A 12,519-nucleotide genomic window follows, 5' to 3' on the forward strand; every position below is an offset into this window, starting at 1 on the left:
CAAAATTTTAAAATCTCAAGTAGATAAAATGGATAGATTTTTCTTCCAAATACAACAAAGTTAAATAAAACTAGCTTTCTTCAGCAATATAACACTCTGCAGCAGATTTTTCTCTCACCAACATACAGAAAAAAAATTCCTTATCCTTCCAAAAACAGACCTGACATGCAGAGCTGAGTACAAGACCCAGGCCAAGCTGAGCAAGCTCATCACGAGTCATGATGGAGACTGTTCCACAAACCCTGTTTGAGGCAGAAGGTCAACAGTATTGTCACCATCAACAGGTGTAAATTACAGCACTGGTAAAGTCTTACCCCCAGTTTGTGAAATGTTCTCATGACAGTGAGGCGACTGTGCTGAGATGATGTTCAACGCAGATGTACTGTTCGTATGCAAAGAGGCCACAGCATGCCAGCTAGTTGAGGTTGAAGTCTTAATAATTTGGACATACATCTTTTTTCAGTAAGCTTAAAAACTTAATGTTGAAGAAATCATGAAATCCTATTCTTGCAGACAACATATGAGACATCTGCCTTATCTCCATTCACTTAACAGAAAAAGTGTGATGGGAGGTAGGAAGGGCATCGTTTGCCCTTTTGAGAATTTCATCTCTAGACAAGAGACATTTCCCATCATAACTGCCAGCTTGTCAAGTGACAGTCCTGCTGCTTCCCTCTTCATGACGTCTGTACTCCCCGCCCATATTCTTTGCCCAGACAGCTTTTCCATCTCTGATACAGCCCATGAGAAGAGACATGGCAACTCAGCCTAAGTGTGCTATATGCAAATATACCACAGAAAAGGTTTTTTAAATGTTTACGTTTGGCAGAAAAATGTGGTTTTCCATTTACCTTTATTCCACTAACAAAGCCACCTTGGCCATATTGATTATCATGAGATGAATGATGCTTTGGCTTTTAAGCATTACTAGGCATAGTCACTGATATTTATAAAGTCTTCCTCCTACAGTCAGCTGGTTTATTTGTTAAGCAATATTTATTAAGTGCCTACAACATGGCAGGATTACCATAGTTTCTGATCTAAAGTCACCAGCAACCAGCTGTACCACAATCGATGGTTCTGAAAAATTGAACTGCATGTTTGGATTTGCACCATTCTCAGATTAACAGAAATGCCTGGGGTGAACCTGCCCGCCCACTCAGCTAGAGGTTCCATTCGAATCCACCCCTTCCTGGCTGGATTTCGGAGCGTCTGTCTGGTGGGGGTTGTCTGCTCTGAAATAAAATATTGACAGGAACGACTGTGGGTCATACACCTAGCTACAGCTTTCAGATCAGAGGCAGAAATTCAGGGAATCACATCACCCCATTCGCTGCTGCTCCTCTGGGGAGACTGCACCAGGAGGGCACTGGGAACTCCAGGTCTCACTTCTCTCCCTTTCCCTGACCTGAAAAGACGGAACTGCTCGCCACTGCTTCCTCCACGCACTTTCCCTCCCCCTGCAAAGGTGAGAAAGGCAGCCACTCCCCATTTCAGGGTGAAGGAGGCCTGCCAATAGCAACAATGGGCTCATTATTCCGGGATTTTACTACATTTTCCTGCATAACAGCCTTGAGAAATTCACAGTATCATTTCATGATCAAGGCCCCTGGTGGATCAGCTGAGAAACGCGGCATGAAAATGTTTTTCTCCAGGATAGATCAAAGGACCTAACACAGAATGCAGATGTTGGAACTGGACACAAGATTCTCTCCCCTCCGTCAAGTACAGTGTGGTTGTTTAGCAGGTTCCACAGAGCACCCACTTCAGTCGGGACGCAACAAAATACCAAACACATGATGGTTTGCTAAGGGCTGGACTCCTTGCTTTTTTTCATTGCTCACTCTTACCTTTCTTTCCACCCATACTGGCACTCAGATGGATTTCAATCAAGTGACAGTTTATTTCTAGACAATTAATTCTAGAAATAAGCAACTTCTGGAAGTTTGGAACTATGTATTGTGAGACTACAAATAAAATAGTCAGAATATTGTCACTTGGTGGAGGTGATTATTTGTTGTTTTATTCGGGAAACTCTTACTTCACCACATGCTGTAAAATTCTATCCTCTGCTATCTGCTTACAGACTGTGCAGGTTACAGACAGAGCCCAGAAAATGACTTCCAAGTTTTTCTCTAATGAAAGTTCACACTCATGCCCCAAACACTGTCCAACTTCAGAAAACACATGGGTACTCACTTGCTTAGCCTTGGTCTTGGTGATGGTGTCAGAAATAGGTTTCTTCCTCTCCTTTATAGTAGTTTTGGAAAATAATTCCTCAAATTCATGACAATCTATGGATGGCTCTTCAATTTTTTCCCAAATAAGTGAAGCACTGGAGTCTCTAAAGTTAAGCAAAAGACCAATGAGAGAGCCATCAAGCCAAACTCCAAGACATCACGGGGATCATGAACAGAAAGGACGAGGAGAGGGGGTGGAAGAGAAGACAGTAGTAATTTTGGAAAGAATAATTTCCAGGAATTCTCAGTTATCAAGTCATTGTATAAAAACATAAACGAAAAACCCCTCTCAGGATGGCTGTCAAGGCAGGCAATGTTTGCCATCTCACAATCTCAACTGGACTCATCGGCTTTGTGGATTACTCATGGGCTAAAAAGCAATCATTTTATGACCCACAGTGGTCCCTTCTCTCTTCCTACCACTGCCCATCATTCCACGTGACTTGACTTCTCAGTGACTGCAGACTCACGTGGTACCACCTAAAAAGGGTAGATCCATTTTTCAAAAAGCAAAAGAACAACAAAACCAAACATCTTCATATAATGCATACAAATAAAATGATTTGGGGGCACAGTTGGAAACGATACATCAGTCTACATAAGTGACATGGCAAATTATTCAGAGAACAAGCTGCAAAGTACAAAGTAGTCAAAATACATAGATTCTTCCCCCCAGCATGATTCAGTGAAGAGAACATTAATATAATAAATGAGACGAGCCTGGTAAATACCCTATTTCTAAATCTGCACCACACAACACAGACAAAAATTCAAAGAATCCTGAGAACTTAGGACAAGGCAGTCCAGTGAAATTTAAAGTGTGTGTTTTGTCTCCCACCAGCACATTCCACAGCCACGTCACAGCACTGTCCCAGGGGTGAGGAACACAGGCTATGGTCTATGCATTGGTAAGCAATATGCTAGCAGCACACCTGGTGGGAAGCAAAATATATCTTTTATAAAAATCATATAAATTTATTATTTTAGGACCTCACAGTGTTGCAAATCTTCTATAGAAATGCCATGAAATGCTCAGAACGAAGTCATTTCACTCATGGAGTGTAGATGTGTGTATTTTTGTGTAACATGTTTCTGAAAAGACTATTGCAAACAAAATGGAATAGTAGTAATGTGTCTTCAAAAGGATGCAGAAAACATCCTCAGGACTCAGTTTGTCTAAGGACTTGATTCACTTTTATAAGCTATTTGTCAGTGAGGTTCTGCAACTAGGCAACCGAGCCTGTATGCTAAGAAAAATATATCCCTCTAGCTTTAAAAAGTCCATCAAAAACCGTATAGACAGAAATCTGTACATTGATACATGTCATCTGTTTTATCCTTTAGATACTTCTGGTGAAGTCTAAAATTTTAAGTAACAGATTGCGTCACTGAATATTAATGTAAAAATCTACAGACAAGCTTTAGAGTGGTACTTAGAAATACATTAGATTGTCACTTTTCCCAAAAGTTTGAAAGTGCTTCCCTCACGTTGACAAATTGTGCAAAGATGGGCTCCCGTTCATGTTACCTTTTACTATGTAGCTGAATTCTGGTCCAATAGAGAGGCTTCATTGGCCGACAGGGTTCTATTGGCTGTTTCCTACTCCCTTTGTCCTGGTTCATCCCTAATCCAAACAAGCCAGTTGGCAATGGAGGAGGAAGAAATCCACACACTTGCGGTGCTGGTAAAGTGCTGCTCCCAGCTTGTAGTGGGAGAGGGAGGCCTGATCCAGGAAGCAGAGGGGCTGGTGGGGGTAGGGGGATGCCTGTTCCAGGAGGGGGGGGGTGGGGGAGGGGCTGGAGGAGGTGGAACCCCCATACCTGGCAAAGGAGGGGGAGGGGGGATCCCTTCACCAGGAAGAGGAGGGGGAGGGGGGATCCCCACTCCAGGAAGAGGAGGGGGAGGGGGGATCCCCGCTCCAGGAAGTGGAGGGGGAGGGGGGATCCCCGCTCCAGGAAGTGGAGGGGGAGGAGGGATCCCTGCTCCTGGAAGTGGAGGGGGAGGAGGGATCCCTTCACCAGGAAGAGGAGGGGGAGGAGGGATCCCTTCACCAGGAAGTGGAGGGGGAGGAGGGATCCCTTCACCAGGAAGTGGAGGGGGAGGAGGGATCCCTTCACCAGGAAGTGGAGGGGGAGGAGGGATCCCCACTCCAGGAAGTGGAGGGGGAGGAGGGATCCCCACTCCAGGAAGTGGAGGGGGGGGAGGGATCCCCACTCCAGGAGGGGGAGGGGGGATCCCCACTGCAGGAAGTGGAGGGGGAGGAGGGATCCCCACTCCAGGAAGTGGAGGGGGAGGAGGGATCCCTTCACCAGGAAGTGGAGGGGGAGGAGGGATCCCCACTCCAGGAAGAGGAGGGGGAGGAGGGATCCCCACTCCAGGAAGAGGAGGGGGAGGGGGGATCCCCACTCCAGGAAGTGGAGGGGGAGGAGGGATCCCTTCACCAGGAAGAGGAGGGGGAGGAGGGATCCCCACTCCAGGAAGTGGAGGGGGAGGGGGGATTCCCTCTCCAGGAAGTGGAGGGGGAGGAGGGATTCCAGGCAAAGGTGGGGGAGGGGGTGGCAGCATCTCTGTACCAGGCAGAGGATGAGGTGAGGGCCCTGCTGTACTGGGCAGAGCAAGCCCTGTCATGCCAAGGAGAGGGGGGAGTGGGGGAGCCGCCAGGCCCAGGCCAGGCATGGAGCTGGAGGACTCTGTACAAGGCAGAGGTGGTGGGGGTGGGATGTCACGGCTGTTTTCAAAGGAGGAGCAAACAGAGTGCTCATGGCTGGCTTCAGACTCAGTATGAAGAGAAGGATGGGAAGGCTGAGGTCCGGCCTGTCCTTGACCATCAGACCAGGGAAGGGGTGGAGGTGGTGGAGTCTGGCTGGACTGATGTGCGTCGAGCTGTACTGATATTCGCCTTGGAGACACAACCACAGATATCTCTGAACAGAATTTTGTCTGAGGTCCAGAAGGTGAGGATGGCACCGCTGAGTCTCCACTTTCAGCCCCAGGTGGGCCTGGGGGACACTCTGGAGAGGCACTAACAGAAGGCAGCGTCAGTGTCCTGCCCTCTTCTGTCGGGGACGTCTGGATTGACTTTGCCTGTAAAATCCTTTGATGCCTTACATCCTTTTCTCCTAACCTGAGAGCTTCCAGACAGACATCTTCTGAACGTGCCACTCCATTCTGAACCCTGTGAGGGCCAGCTGCCACCTCCATGTCCACAGCAGGGTACTGCTTCTCTAGTTCGGCTATTTTGGTCCTCAGATCCTCAATGGTCTGTTCCAGCTGCTGAATGACAGTGGCCTGACCCTCAGACTTCATGTCAGAAACTTCCTGAGGGGCAACAAACACATCAGAGATAAATATAAAATAAGGAATCCTCAAAATACCAAAAAATAGACTTATAAAATTAAGCCAAATATATTTGTTCGGTTATAATACTTTCAAAAGATCCCTCCATGGGAAGATACTACCAGTATTTCTATGTGTCGCCTCTTCTCCACCCTTGGATTTCAGAGTGGTTACACACATTACCATAAAGTCCTAAGGTCCTTGTCTAATCCTTGAATGAAAGCATGGAAGACAGGTAGACCCCTGAGCAGAGGGAAGACCATTCTGAGTGACAAACCAACTTACTTCCAAGATAGGCTACTCTCTTCCCTGCCCGGCAACATCTGGTATTAGAACGTTCCCTAAAGACGTTTTAAAATCTAAGTGTTAAAGCTAATCACTATCTTTAAGAGGTAATCTCTGAAAAAGGTCTTCAATAGGATCATGTGAGATACTTGTGATTCACATAGCCATGGGCATATGTCTTATGCACATGAATACAACTTATATTATGTTCACTATAATTCAAATATTTGTCCCAAGGCATTTCAGAAAGTGACACCTTGGACTCTCCACAATTTGTCAAGACGGCTGAGAGCAACTGTGCCAATGCATGAGTCACTCTCACATCCAAATGGTGCCCATCTCTCCCAGGGCATACAATCGACTAGGAACACTTTAAGGGAAAAAAATGCTTTGGCTACCCAAATAAAAAGGGAAAGCCCTATGGGTAAATTAAATAGGAATAATAGATGAGTGAAAATAAAAGAGAATAAAGAGGAATGGGTGGAGGAAAATCAGAACAGGAAAAGGTACGAGAGAAGGCAGGACAGACTCCAGCCCTGCGACGCTGCAGTGTCGGGCAGCTGCCCACATGGACCTGGGACTGCCCAGTGGAGGCTGGAGTGAAAGGCGGAGAAGGCAGAGAACTGTTTCCCCAGAGCTTCCCAGGGCTTTTCAAACACGATCCCAATAGAGGGCACCATGAAGAACCACAGTCCACAGCCACAGACGTTACCATCCTCCCCACATGGGCACTTGAAGCTGACCCTCCAGACCTGCTCTTTATCTACTGGGGGAGAATAATTAAGAGGTAATATAAAGATGATATGAAGTATAAAACACTAAACTCGTATCTTTCTTATCAAAGGCTAAATCAAAAAAAAAAAAGTCTCCATGAAAAAACCCCACCAACTCTTTTACTTTACTATCTATTACTTTACTTTCATTAAATCCAAAACAAATACCTACCCCATTTTCAGTGGAAAAGGTACAGACAGAGAAGACAGAAAGGGGCATTTACTATAAACGAAGTACAAACGCAGCTATGGGTGTATTTGTTTAAAGTCTCCAGAGGTAGGTTTTTTTCCCCGTGGGAGGAGGAAAGGCATCAGCTTAACAGTCTTACTCCCAACCCCATTCCCTCTTCCCTAAAACTCTGCATTTTCCTACATTTCACCTGCTGAAGATCAGTTCTGCTGCTCACTGAGAGCTAAAGAGAAGCAGTACCTTCAGAGACACGGCCCTTCCAGGAGGGACTTACTTCCCTGTAATCAAAGAACAGCAGGTAGCTCTTACTGTGCAAGGAAGCTGAAAAGGCAACTCATTTACTTTTCAACTAATCAAGGAATTTAACAGGCAAAATACTGAGGCACTTGTCATTTATATGAAAATGTGGGTATCCACATATATATTTAAAAAAATCTAAGTCTCTATTTTTCACCAGTGTCTACACATAAGACTAAAGTGTCACTACGCATACTTTGGGGAACCAGGCCATACAGTCTCTAAATAGCCTGCAGGAAAAGGAGTAACTTTAATAAACAATCACTAATGTCCTGAGAGTTAACTCCACTCTCCAATTACAACGCTACAAACAACCAGAAGCCAAAAACCTAGCTCCCAAATTCATCCAGGAAGTACAAATATTCACTACTTCTTCCTTAACTTGGGTTAGTAAAGAATATAGAGTGTTTTCATTTTTCCAGAATAGTCTTAAAAGCGACCATTAAGCATTAATAAGTATTTTCTGAGCTGTCCTGGAATGTAAACAGTGCTCCCGTTTTCCCATTTATAGGAGCATATACAAAGATTACTTGAGGGAACACATGCAAGCAAAGTCTAGCAAAGCTCTCCAAAACTCAATTTTTAAAAAATTATTTTTATTGAGGTATAGTAAAAATACATTATTATATAAGTTTCAGGTGGACAACATAGTGATTCACAATTTTTACAGGTTATATTCCACTTATAGCTAGTCTAAAATATTAACTGTACTCCCTGTATTGTACTGTATCTCCCTGTAGTTCATTTATTTTATACATAGTAGCTTGCATCTCTTAATCCCCTACAACTATTTTGCCCTCTCCATCTCCCTCTTTCCACTGATAACCACTAGTTTGCTCTCTGTATCTGTGATTCTGCTGCTTTTCACTATATTTGCAGGTCTGATTTATTTTTTAGATTCCAAATATAAGTGGTATCATACAGTATTTGTCTTTGTCTGACTCATTTGAATAAGTATAATAACCCCCAGGTCCAACCACACTGCTGCAAATGGCAGAATTTCATTCTCTTTTTATAGCTGATCTAATACTCTTCTGTGTGTATGTTTCTGTGTCTGTGTGTATACATATATATAGCATATATAGATATTGAATTTTGTCAAAAGCTTTTTCTGCATTTATTGAAATGATCATATAGCTTTTATTCTTCAGCTTGTTAATGTGGTGTATCACATCGACTGATTTGCAGTTACTGAACCATCCTTGCATTCCTAGGATAAATCCTGCTTGATCATAGTTGATGATCCTTTAAGTGTATTGTTGGATTCACTCTGCTATTGTTGAGGATTTTTACATCAATGTTCATTAGTGATATTGGCCTGTAATTTTCTTTTTGTGTGATATCTTTGTCTGGTTTTGGTTTCAGGGTGATGCTGGTCTCATGGAATGTGGTTGAAAGTATTCTTCCTCTGCAATTTTTCAAAACAGTTTGAGGATGAGTGTTAACTCTTCTCTGAGTGTTTGGTAGAATTCACTTTTGAAGCCATTTCATCCTGGACTTTTGTATGTTGGGAGTTGTTTTTTTTATTACTGACTCAATTTCATTGCTGGTAACTGGTCCTGTTCATATTTTCTATTTCTTCCTGGTTCTGTCTTAAGAGGTGGCACATTTCTAGGAATTTGTTCATTTCTTCTAGGTTGTCCAATTCATTGGCATGTATTGGTTTGTAGTAATCTCATGATCCTTTGTATTTCTGTGGTGTCAGTTGTAACTTCTTCCTTCTCATGTCTGATTTTATTGATTTGGGCCCTTCTCTTTTCCTTGGTGAATATGGGTATGGCTTTATTAGTTTTGTTCATCTTTTCAAAAATCAGCTTAGTTTCATTGATCTTTTCTACTATTTTTTAAGTCTCTATTTCATCTCTTTCTGCTCTGATCTTTATGATTTCTTTCCTTGTACTAACTTCGGGTTTTGTTTGTTATTCTTTTTGTAATCCTGTAGGTATAAGGTTAGGTTGTTTATCTGAGATTTTGCTTGTTTCTTGGGGTAAGCTTTTATTTCTATAAACTTTCCCCTTACAACTGCCTTTGCTGTAACCCATAGGTTTGGGATCATTGCATTTTCCTTTTCATTTGTTTCCAGGTATTTTTTGATTTCCTCTCGGAGTTTCAGAGAGGTCTTGGTTGTTCAGTAGCATATTGTTTGGCCTCCACATATTTGTGTTTTTTGTAGTTTTCCTTGTACTTGATTTCTAGTCTTGTAGCATTGTGGTCAGAAAAGATACTTGATGTGATTTCATTTTCCTAAAATTTACTGTCTTGCTTTATGGCCTAGCATGTGATCTATCCTGGAGAATGTTCCATGTGCACTTGAAAAGAAGGTATTCCGCTGCTTTGGGATGAAAACACCCTTTTCCATCCCCCTCACTTTCAGTCTGTGTGTCCTTAGATCTAAAATGAGTCTTTTGTAGGCAGCATGTATATGGGTCTTGTTTTTGTATCCATTCAGTCACTCTATATGTTTTGATTGGAGCATGCAGCCCATTTACATTTAAACTAATTATTGATATGTATGTTCTTAATGTCATTTTGTTAACTGTTTTGGGGTTGTTTTTGTGGGTCTTTTTTGTTCTTTTTCCTTCTTTTGTTTGCTTCTCTTGTGATCTGATGACTATCTTTAATGTTACGTTTGGATACCTTTTTCTTTTTTATGTATCTATTATGTATTTTTAGACTGTGGTTACTACAAGGTTTTTTTTTTAATTGAAGTATGATCAGTTACAACGTGTCCATTTCTGGTGTACAGGATAACGTCCCAGTCATGCATAGATATACATATTTTTGTTTTCATATTCTTTTTTATTAAAGGTTATTACAAGATATTGAATATAGTTCCCTGTGCTATACAGACGAAGTATGTCCTTTTAATCTATTTTTATATACAGTGGTTAACATTTGCAAATCCCAAATTTCAAAAATATGGAACACTTCACAAATCTGCGTGTTGTCCTTGTGCAGGGGCCACGCTAATCTCTATCATTCCAATTTTAGTATCTTCATGCTGCCAAAGTGAGCACCTGCGAGGTTTTTATATAGCACCCAATATATATACGTGATTGTTATAAGTTTGCTGACCTCTTAATTTCAAATGCATTTTGAAAATCCTGCATTTGTACTCTCCTCCCCTCATGATTATTGTTTTTGACATAACACTTTACATCTAATTATTATGCATTTCCCTTAACTGCTTATTGTGGCTATAGATGATTTTACTACTTTCCTCTTTTAACTGTCCTACTAGCTTTGTGTGTGGATGATTTCTTACCTTTACTGTATGTTTGCCTTTATTGATGAGCTTTTTCATTTTGTGATTTTTATGTTTCTCATTGTGTCCTTTTCTTTTTTGCATAGAGCAGTTCCTTTAACATGTCTTGTAAAAATGGTTTGGTGGTTCTGGACTCTAAGCTTTTGCTAGTCTGTGATACTTTTCATCTCTTCATCAAATCTGAAGGAAAACCAAGCTGGGCAGTGTATTCTTGGCTGTAGGTTTTTTCCCTTTTATCCATTTAAATATGTCATGCCACTCCCTTCTGGCCTGCAGAGTTTGTGCTGAAAAGTCAACTGATAGCCTTTTGGGAGTTCCCTTGTTTGTTATTTGTTGGTTTTCCCTTGCTGCTTTTAATATTCTCCCTTTATCTTTAATTTTTGTCATTAACTTAAATACTGTGTGTCTTGGTGTGCTCCTTTTTGGGTTAATCATGTACGGGACTCTCTGTGCTTCCTGGACTTGGCTGACTGTTTCCTTTCCCAGGTGAGGGAAGTTTTCAGCTAATATGTCTTCAAATATGTTCTCAGACCCTTTCTCTCTCGCTTCTCCTTCTGGTACCCCTATAATGTGAATGTTAGTGTGCTTGATGCTGCCCTAGAGGTCTCTTAAACTGTCATCATTTCTTTTCACTCTTCTTTCTTCAGTTAAGCATCAGTGATCTCTTCTGTCTTCTAGCTCACTGATCCCTTCCTCTGTATCATTCAGTCTGTTGATTCCTTCTAGTGTATTTCTCACTTCAGTTATCATATTCTTCATCTGTCTGATTATTCTTTATATTTTCTAAATCTTTGTAAAAAATCTCCTAACTTCTTGTTCTGTGAATCCATTCTCCTCCTGAGTTTTTGGTCATCTTTACAATCATCACTCTGTACTCTTTCTTGGGTAAACTGTCTTATCTCCACTTCACTTAGCTCTTTTGGGGTTTTATCTTGTTACTTTGTCTGGAACATGTTCCCCTGCTGCCTCATTTTGCCTAACTTGCTGTTTTTATTTTTATGTGTCTGTTATGTTAGCTGCATTTCTGGACCCTGCAGAGGTGTCCCTCTGCAGGAGACATCTTATGCGTCCCAGCAGCACACTCTCCTCTCGTCACCCAAGCTCTATGCTCTATGTTCCCCCTACGAGGGCTGCATGGATCATTCTGTTGTGGTGGGCTGGCTTTGTGGGTAGGCTTTGTTGGCTCCTGGTCCATTTGCATGCCAGGTCCTGCTGCTGGCCACTAGTTGACATAACTAAGTCACAGGAGAGCTGACTGCAGAACCGCAGGGGACCCTGGGGCAAGTGCTGGCTCACTGGTGAGCAGAGTCAGGGTCCAGGTGGCCCCAGGGTTGCAGTCCACTCACTGGTGGGTGGCCAGATCTTGGGGCAAGTACCAGGCTACTGGTAGGCATAGCCAGGTCCTGGGGTCTGGTTGCAGGGCCCCAGGGATCCCAGAACACATGTTGGATCACTGGTGGGTGGGGCTGGTTCCTGACAAAGTTTTCTGTGGGTCCCAGGTTGTCCTGAAGCTTGTATTGGCCTGCTAGTGGGTGGGCCAGTCCACAGACTGCAGTGCTGCAGTGTTCTTATGGATGGTGTCTGCCCGCTGGTTGGTGGAACTGGGTCCTGGGCCCTCTGGTGGGCAGGCAGGGCTGTGTCTAGAGGCAGCTGTGGGCTCAGGCAGACTTAAGGCAGGCTGTCTGCTGCTGAGTGGGACTATGTCCCTGCCCAGTTAGTTGCTTGGCCTGAGGCTTCCCAACACTGGCACCAAAATGCCGCTGGCCAGCACCAGTGTCCATGTGGTAGAATGAGCCCTTCAAAACAGCTGCCACCAGTGTGTATGTCACCAGGGTGAGCTGCAGTTGCCTCCTGCCTCTGTGACTAACTCTCCAAGATCAACAGGTAAGTCTGACAGAGGCTCCAAATTACTGCTTCTGTTCTGGGTCTCGGAGCATATGAGATTTTTGTGCACTCTTTATCAGTGGAGTCCCAGCTGTCCTTCAAAGCCAAATGCTCTGGGGGCTCATCATTCTGGTGTAGGACTCCTGGGCTAGGAGCACAATATAGGGCTCAGACCCCTTACTCCTTTGGGAGAAACCTGTGCAATTTAATTATTCTCCAGTTTGTGGGCTGCCCATTTGGGCATATGG

At 43.3% G+C, this 12,519-nt stretch overlaps 1 protein-coding gene and 1 pseudogene across 1 annotated transcript in view; both read right to left on the bottom strand.

Moving 5' to 3' along the window:
- Nucleotides 1–12,519, bottom strand: part of FMN2 (formin 2) — a 281,809-nt gene that overhangs the window by 174,184 nt on the left and 95,106 nt on the right. The window lies entirely within an intron of this gene.
- On the bottom strand, nucleotides 10,036–10,135 carry LOC116279465 (U6 spliceosomal RNA; annotated as a pseudogene).

The sequence above is a fragment of the Vicugna pacos genome, chromosome 11, assembly GCF_048564905.1.
Source record: "Vicugna pacos chromosome 11, VicPac4, whole genome shotgun sequence".
NCBI lineage: Eukaryota > Metazoa > Chordata > Mammalia > Artiodactyla > Camelidae > Vicugna > Vicugna pacos.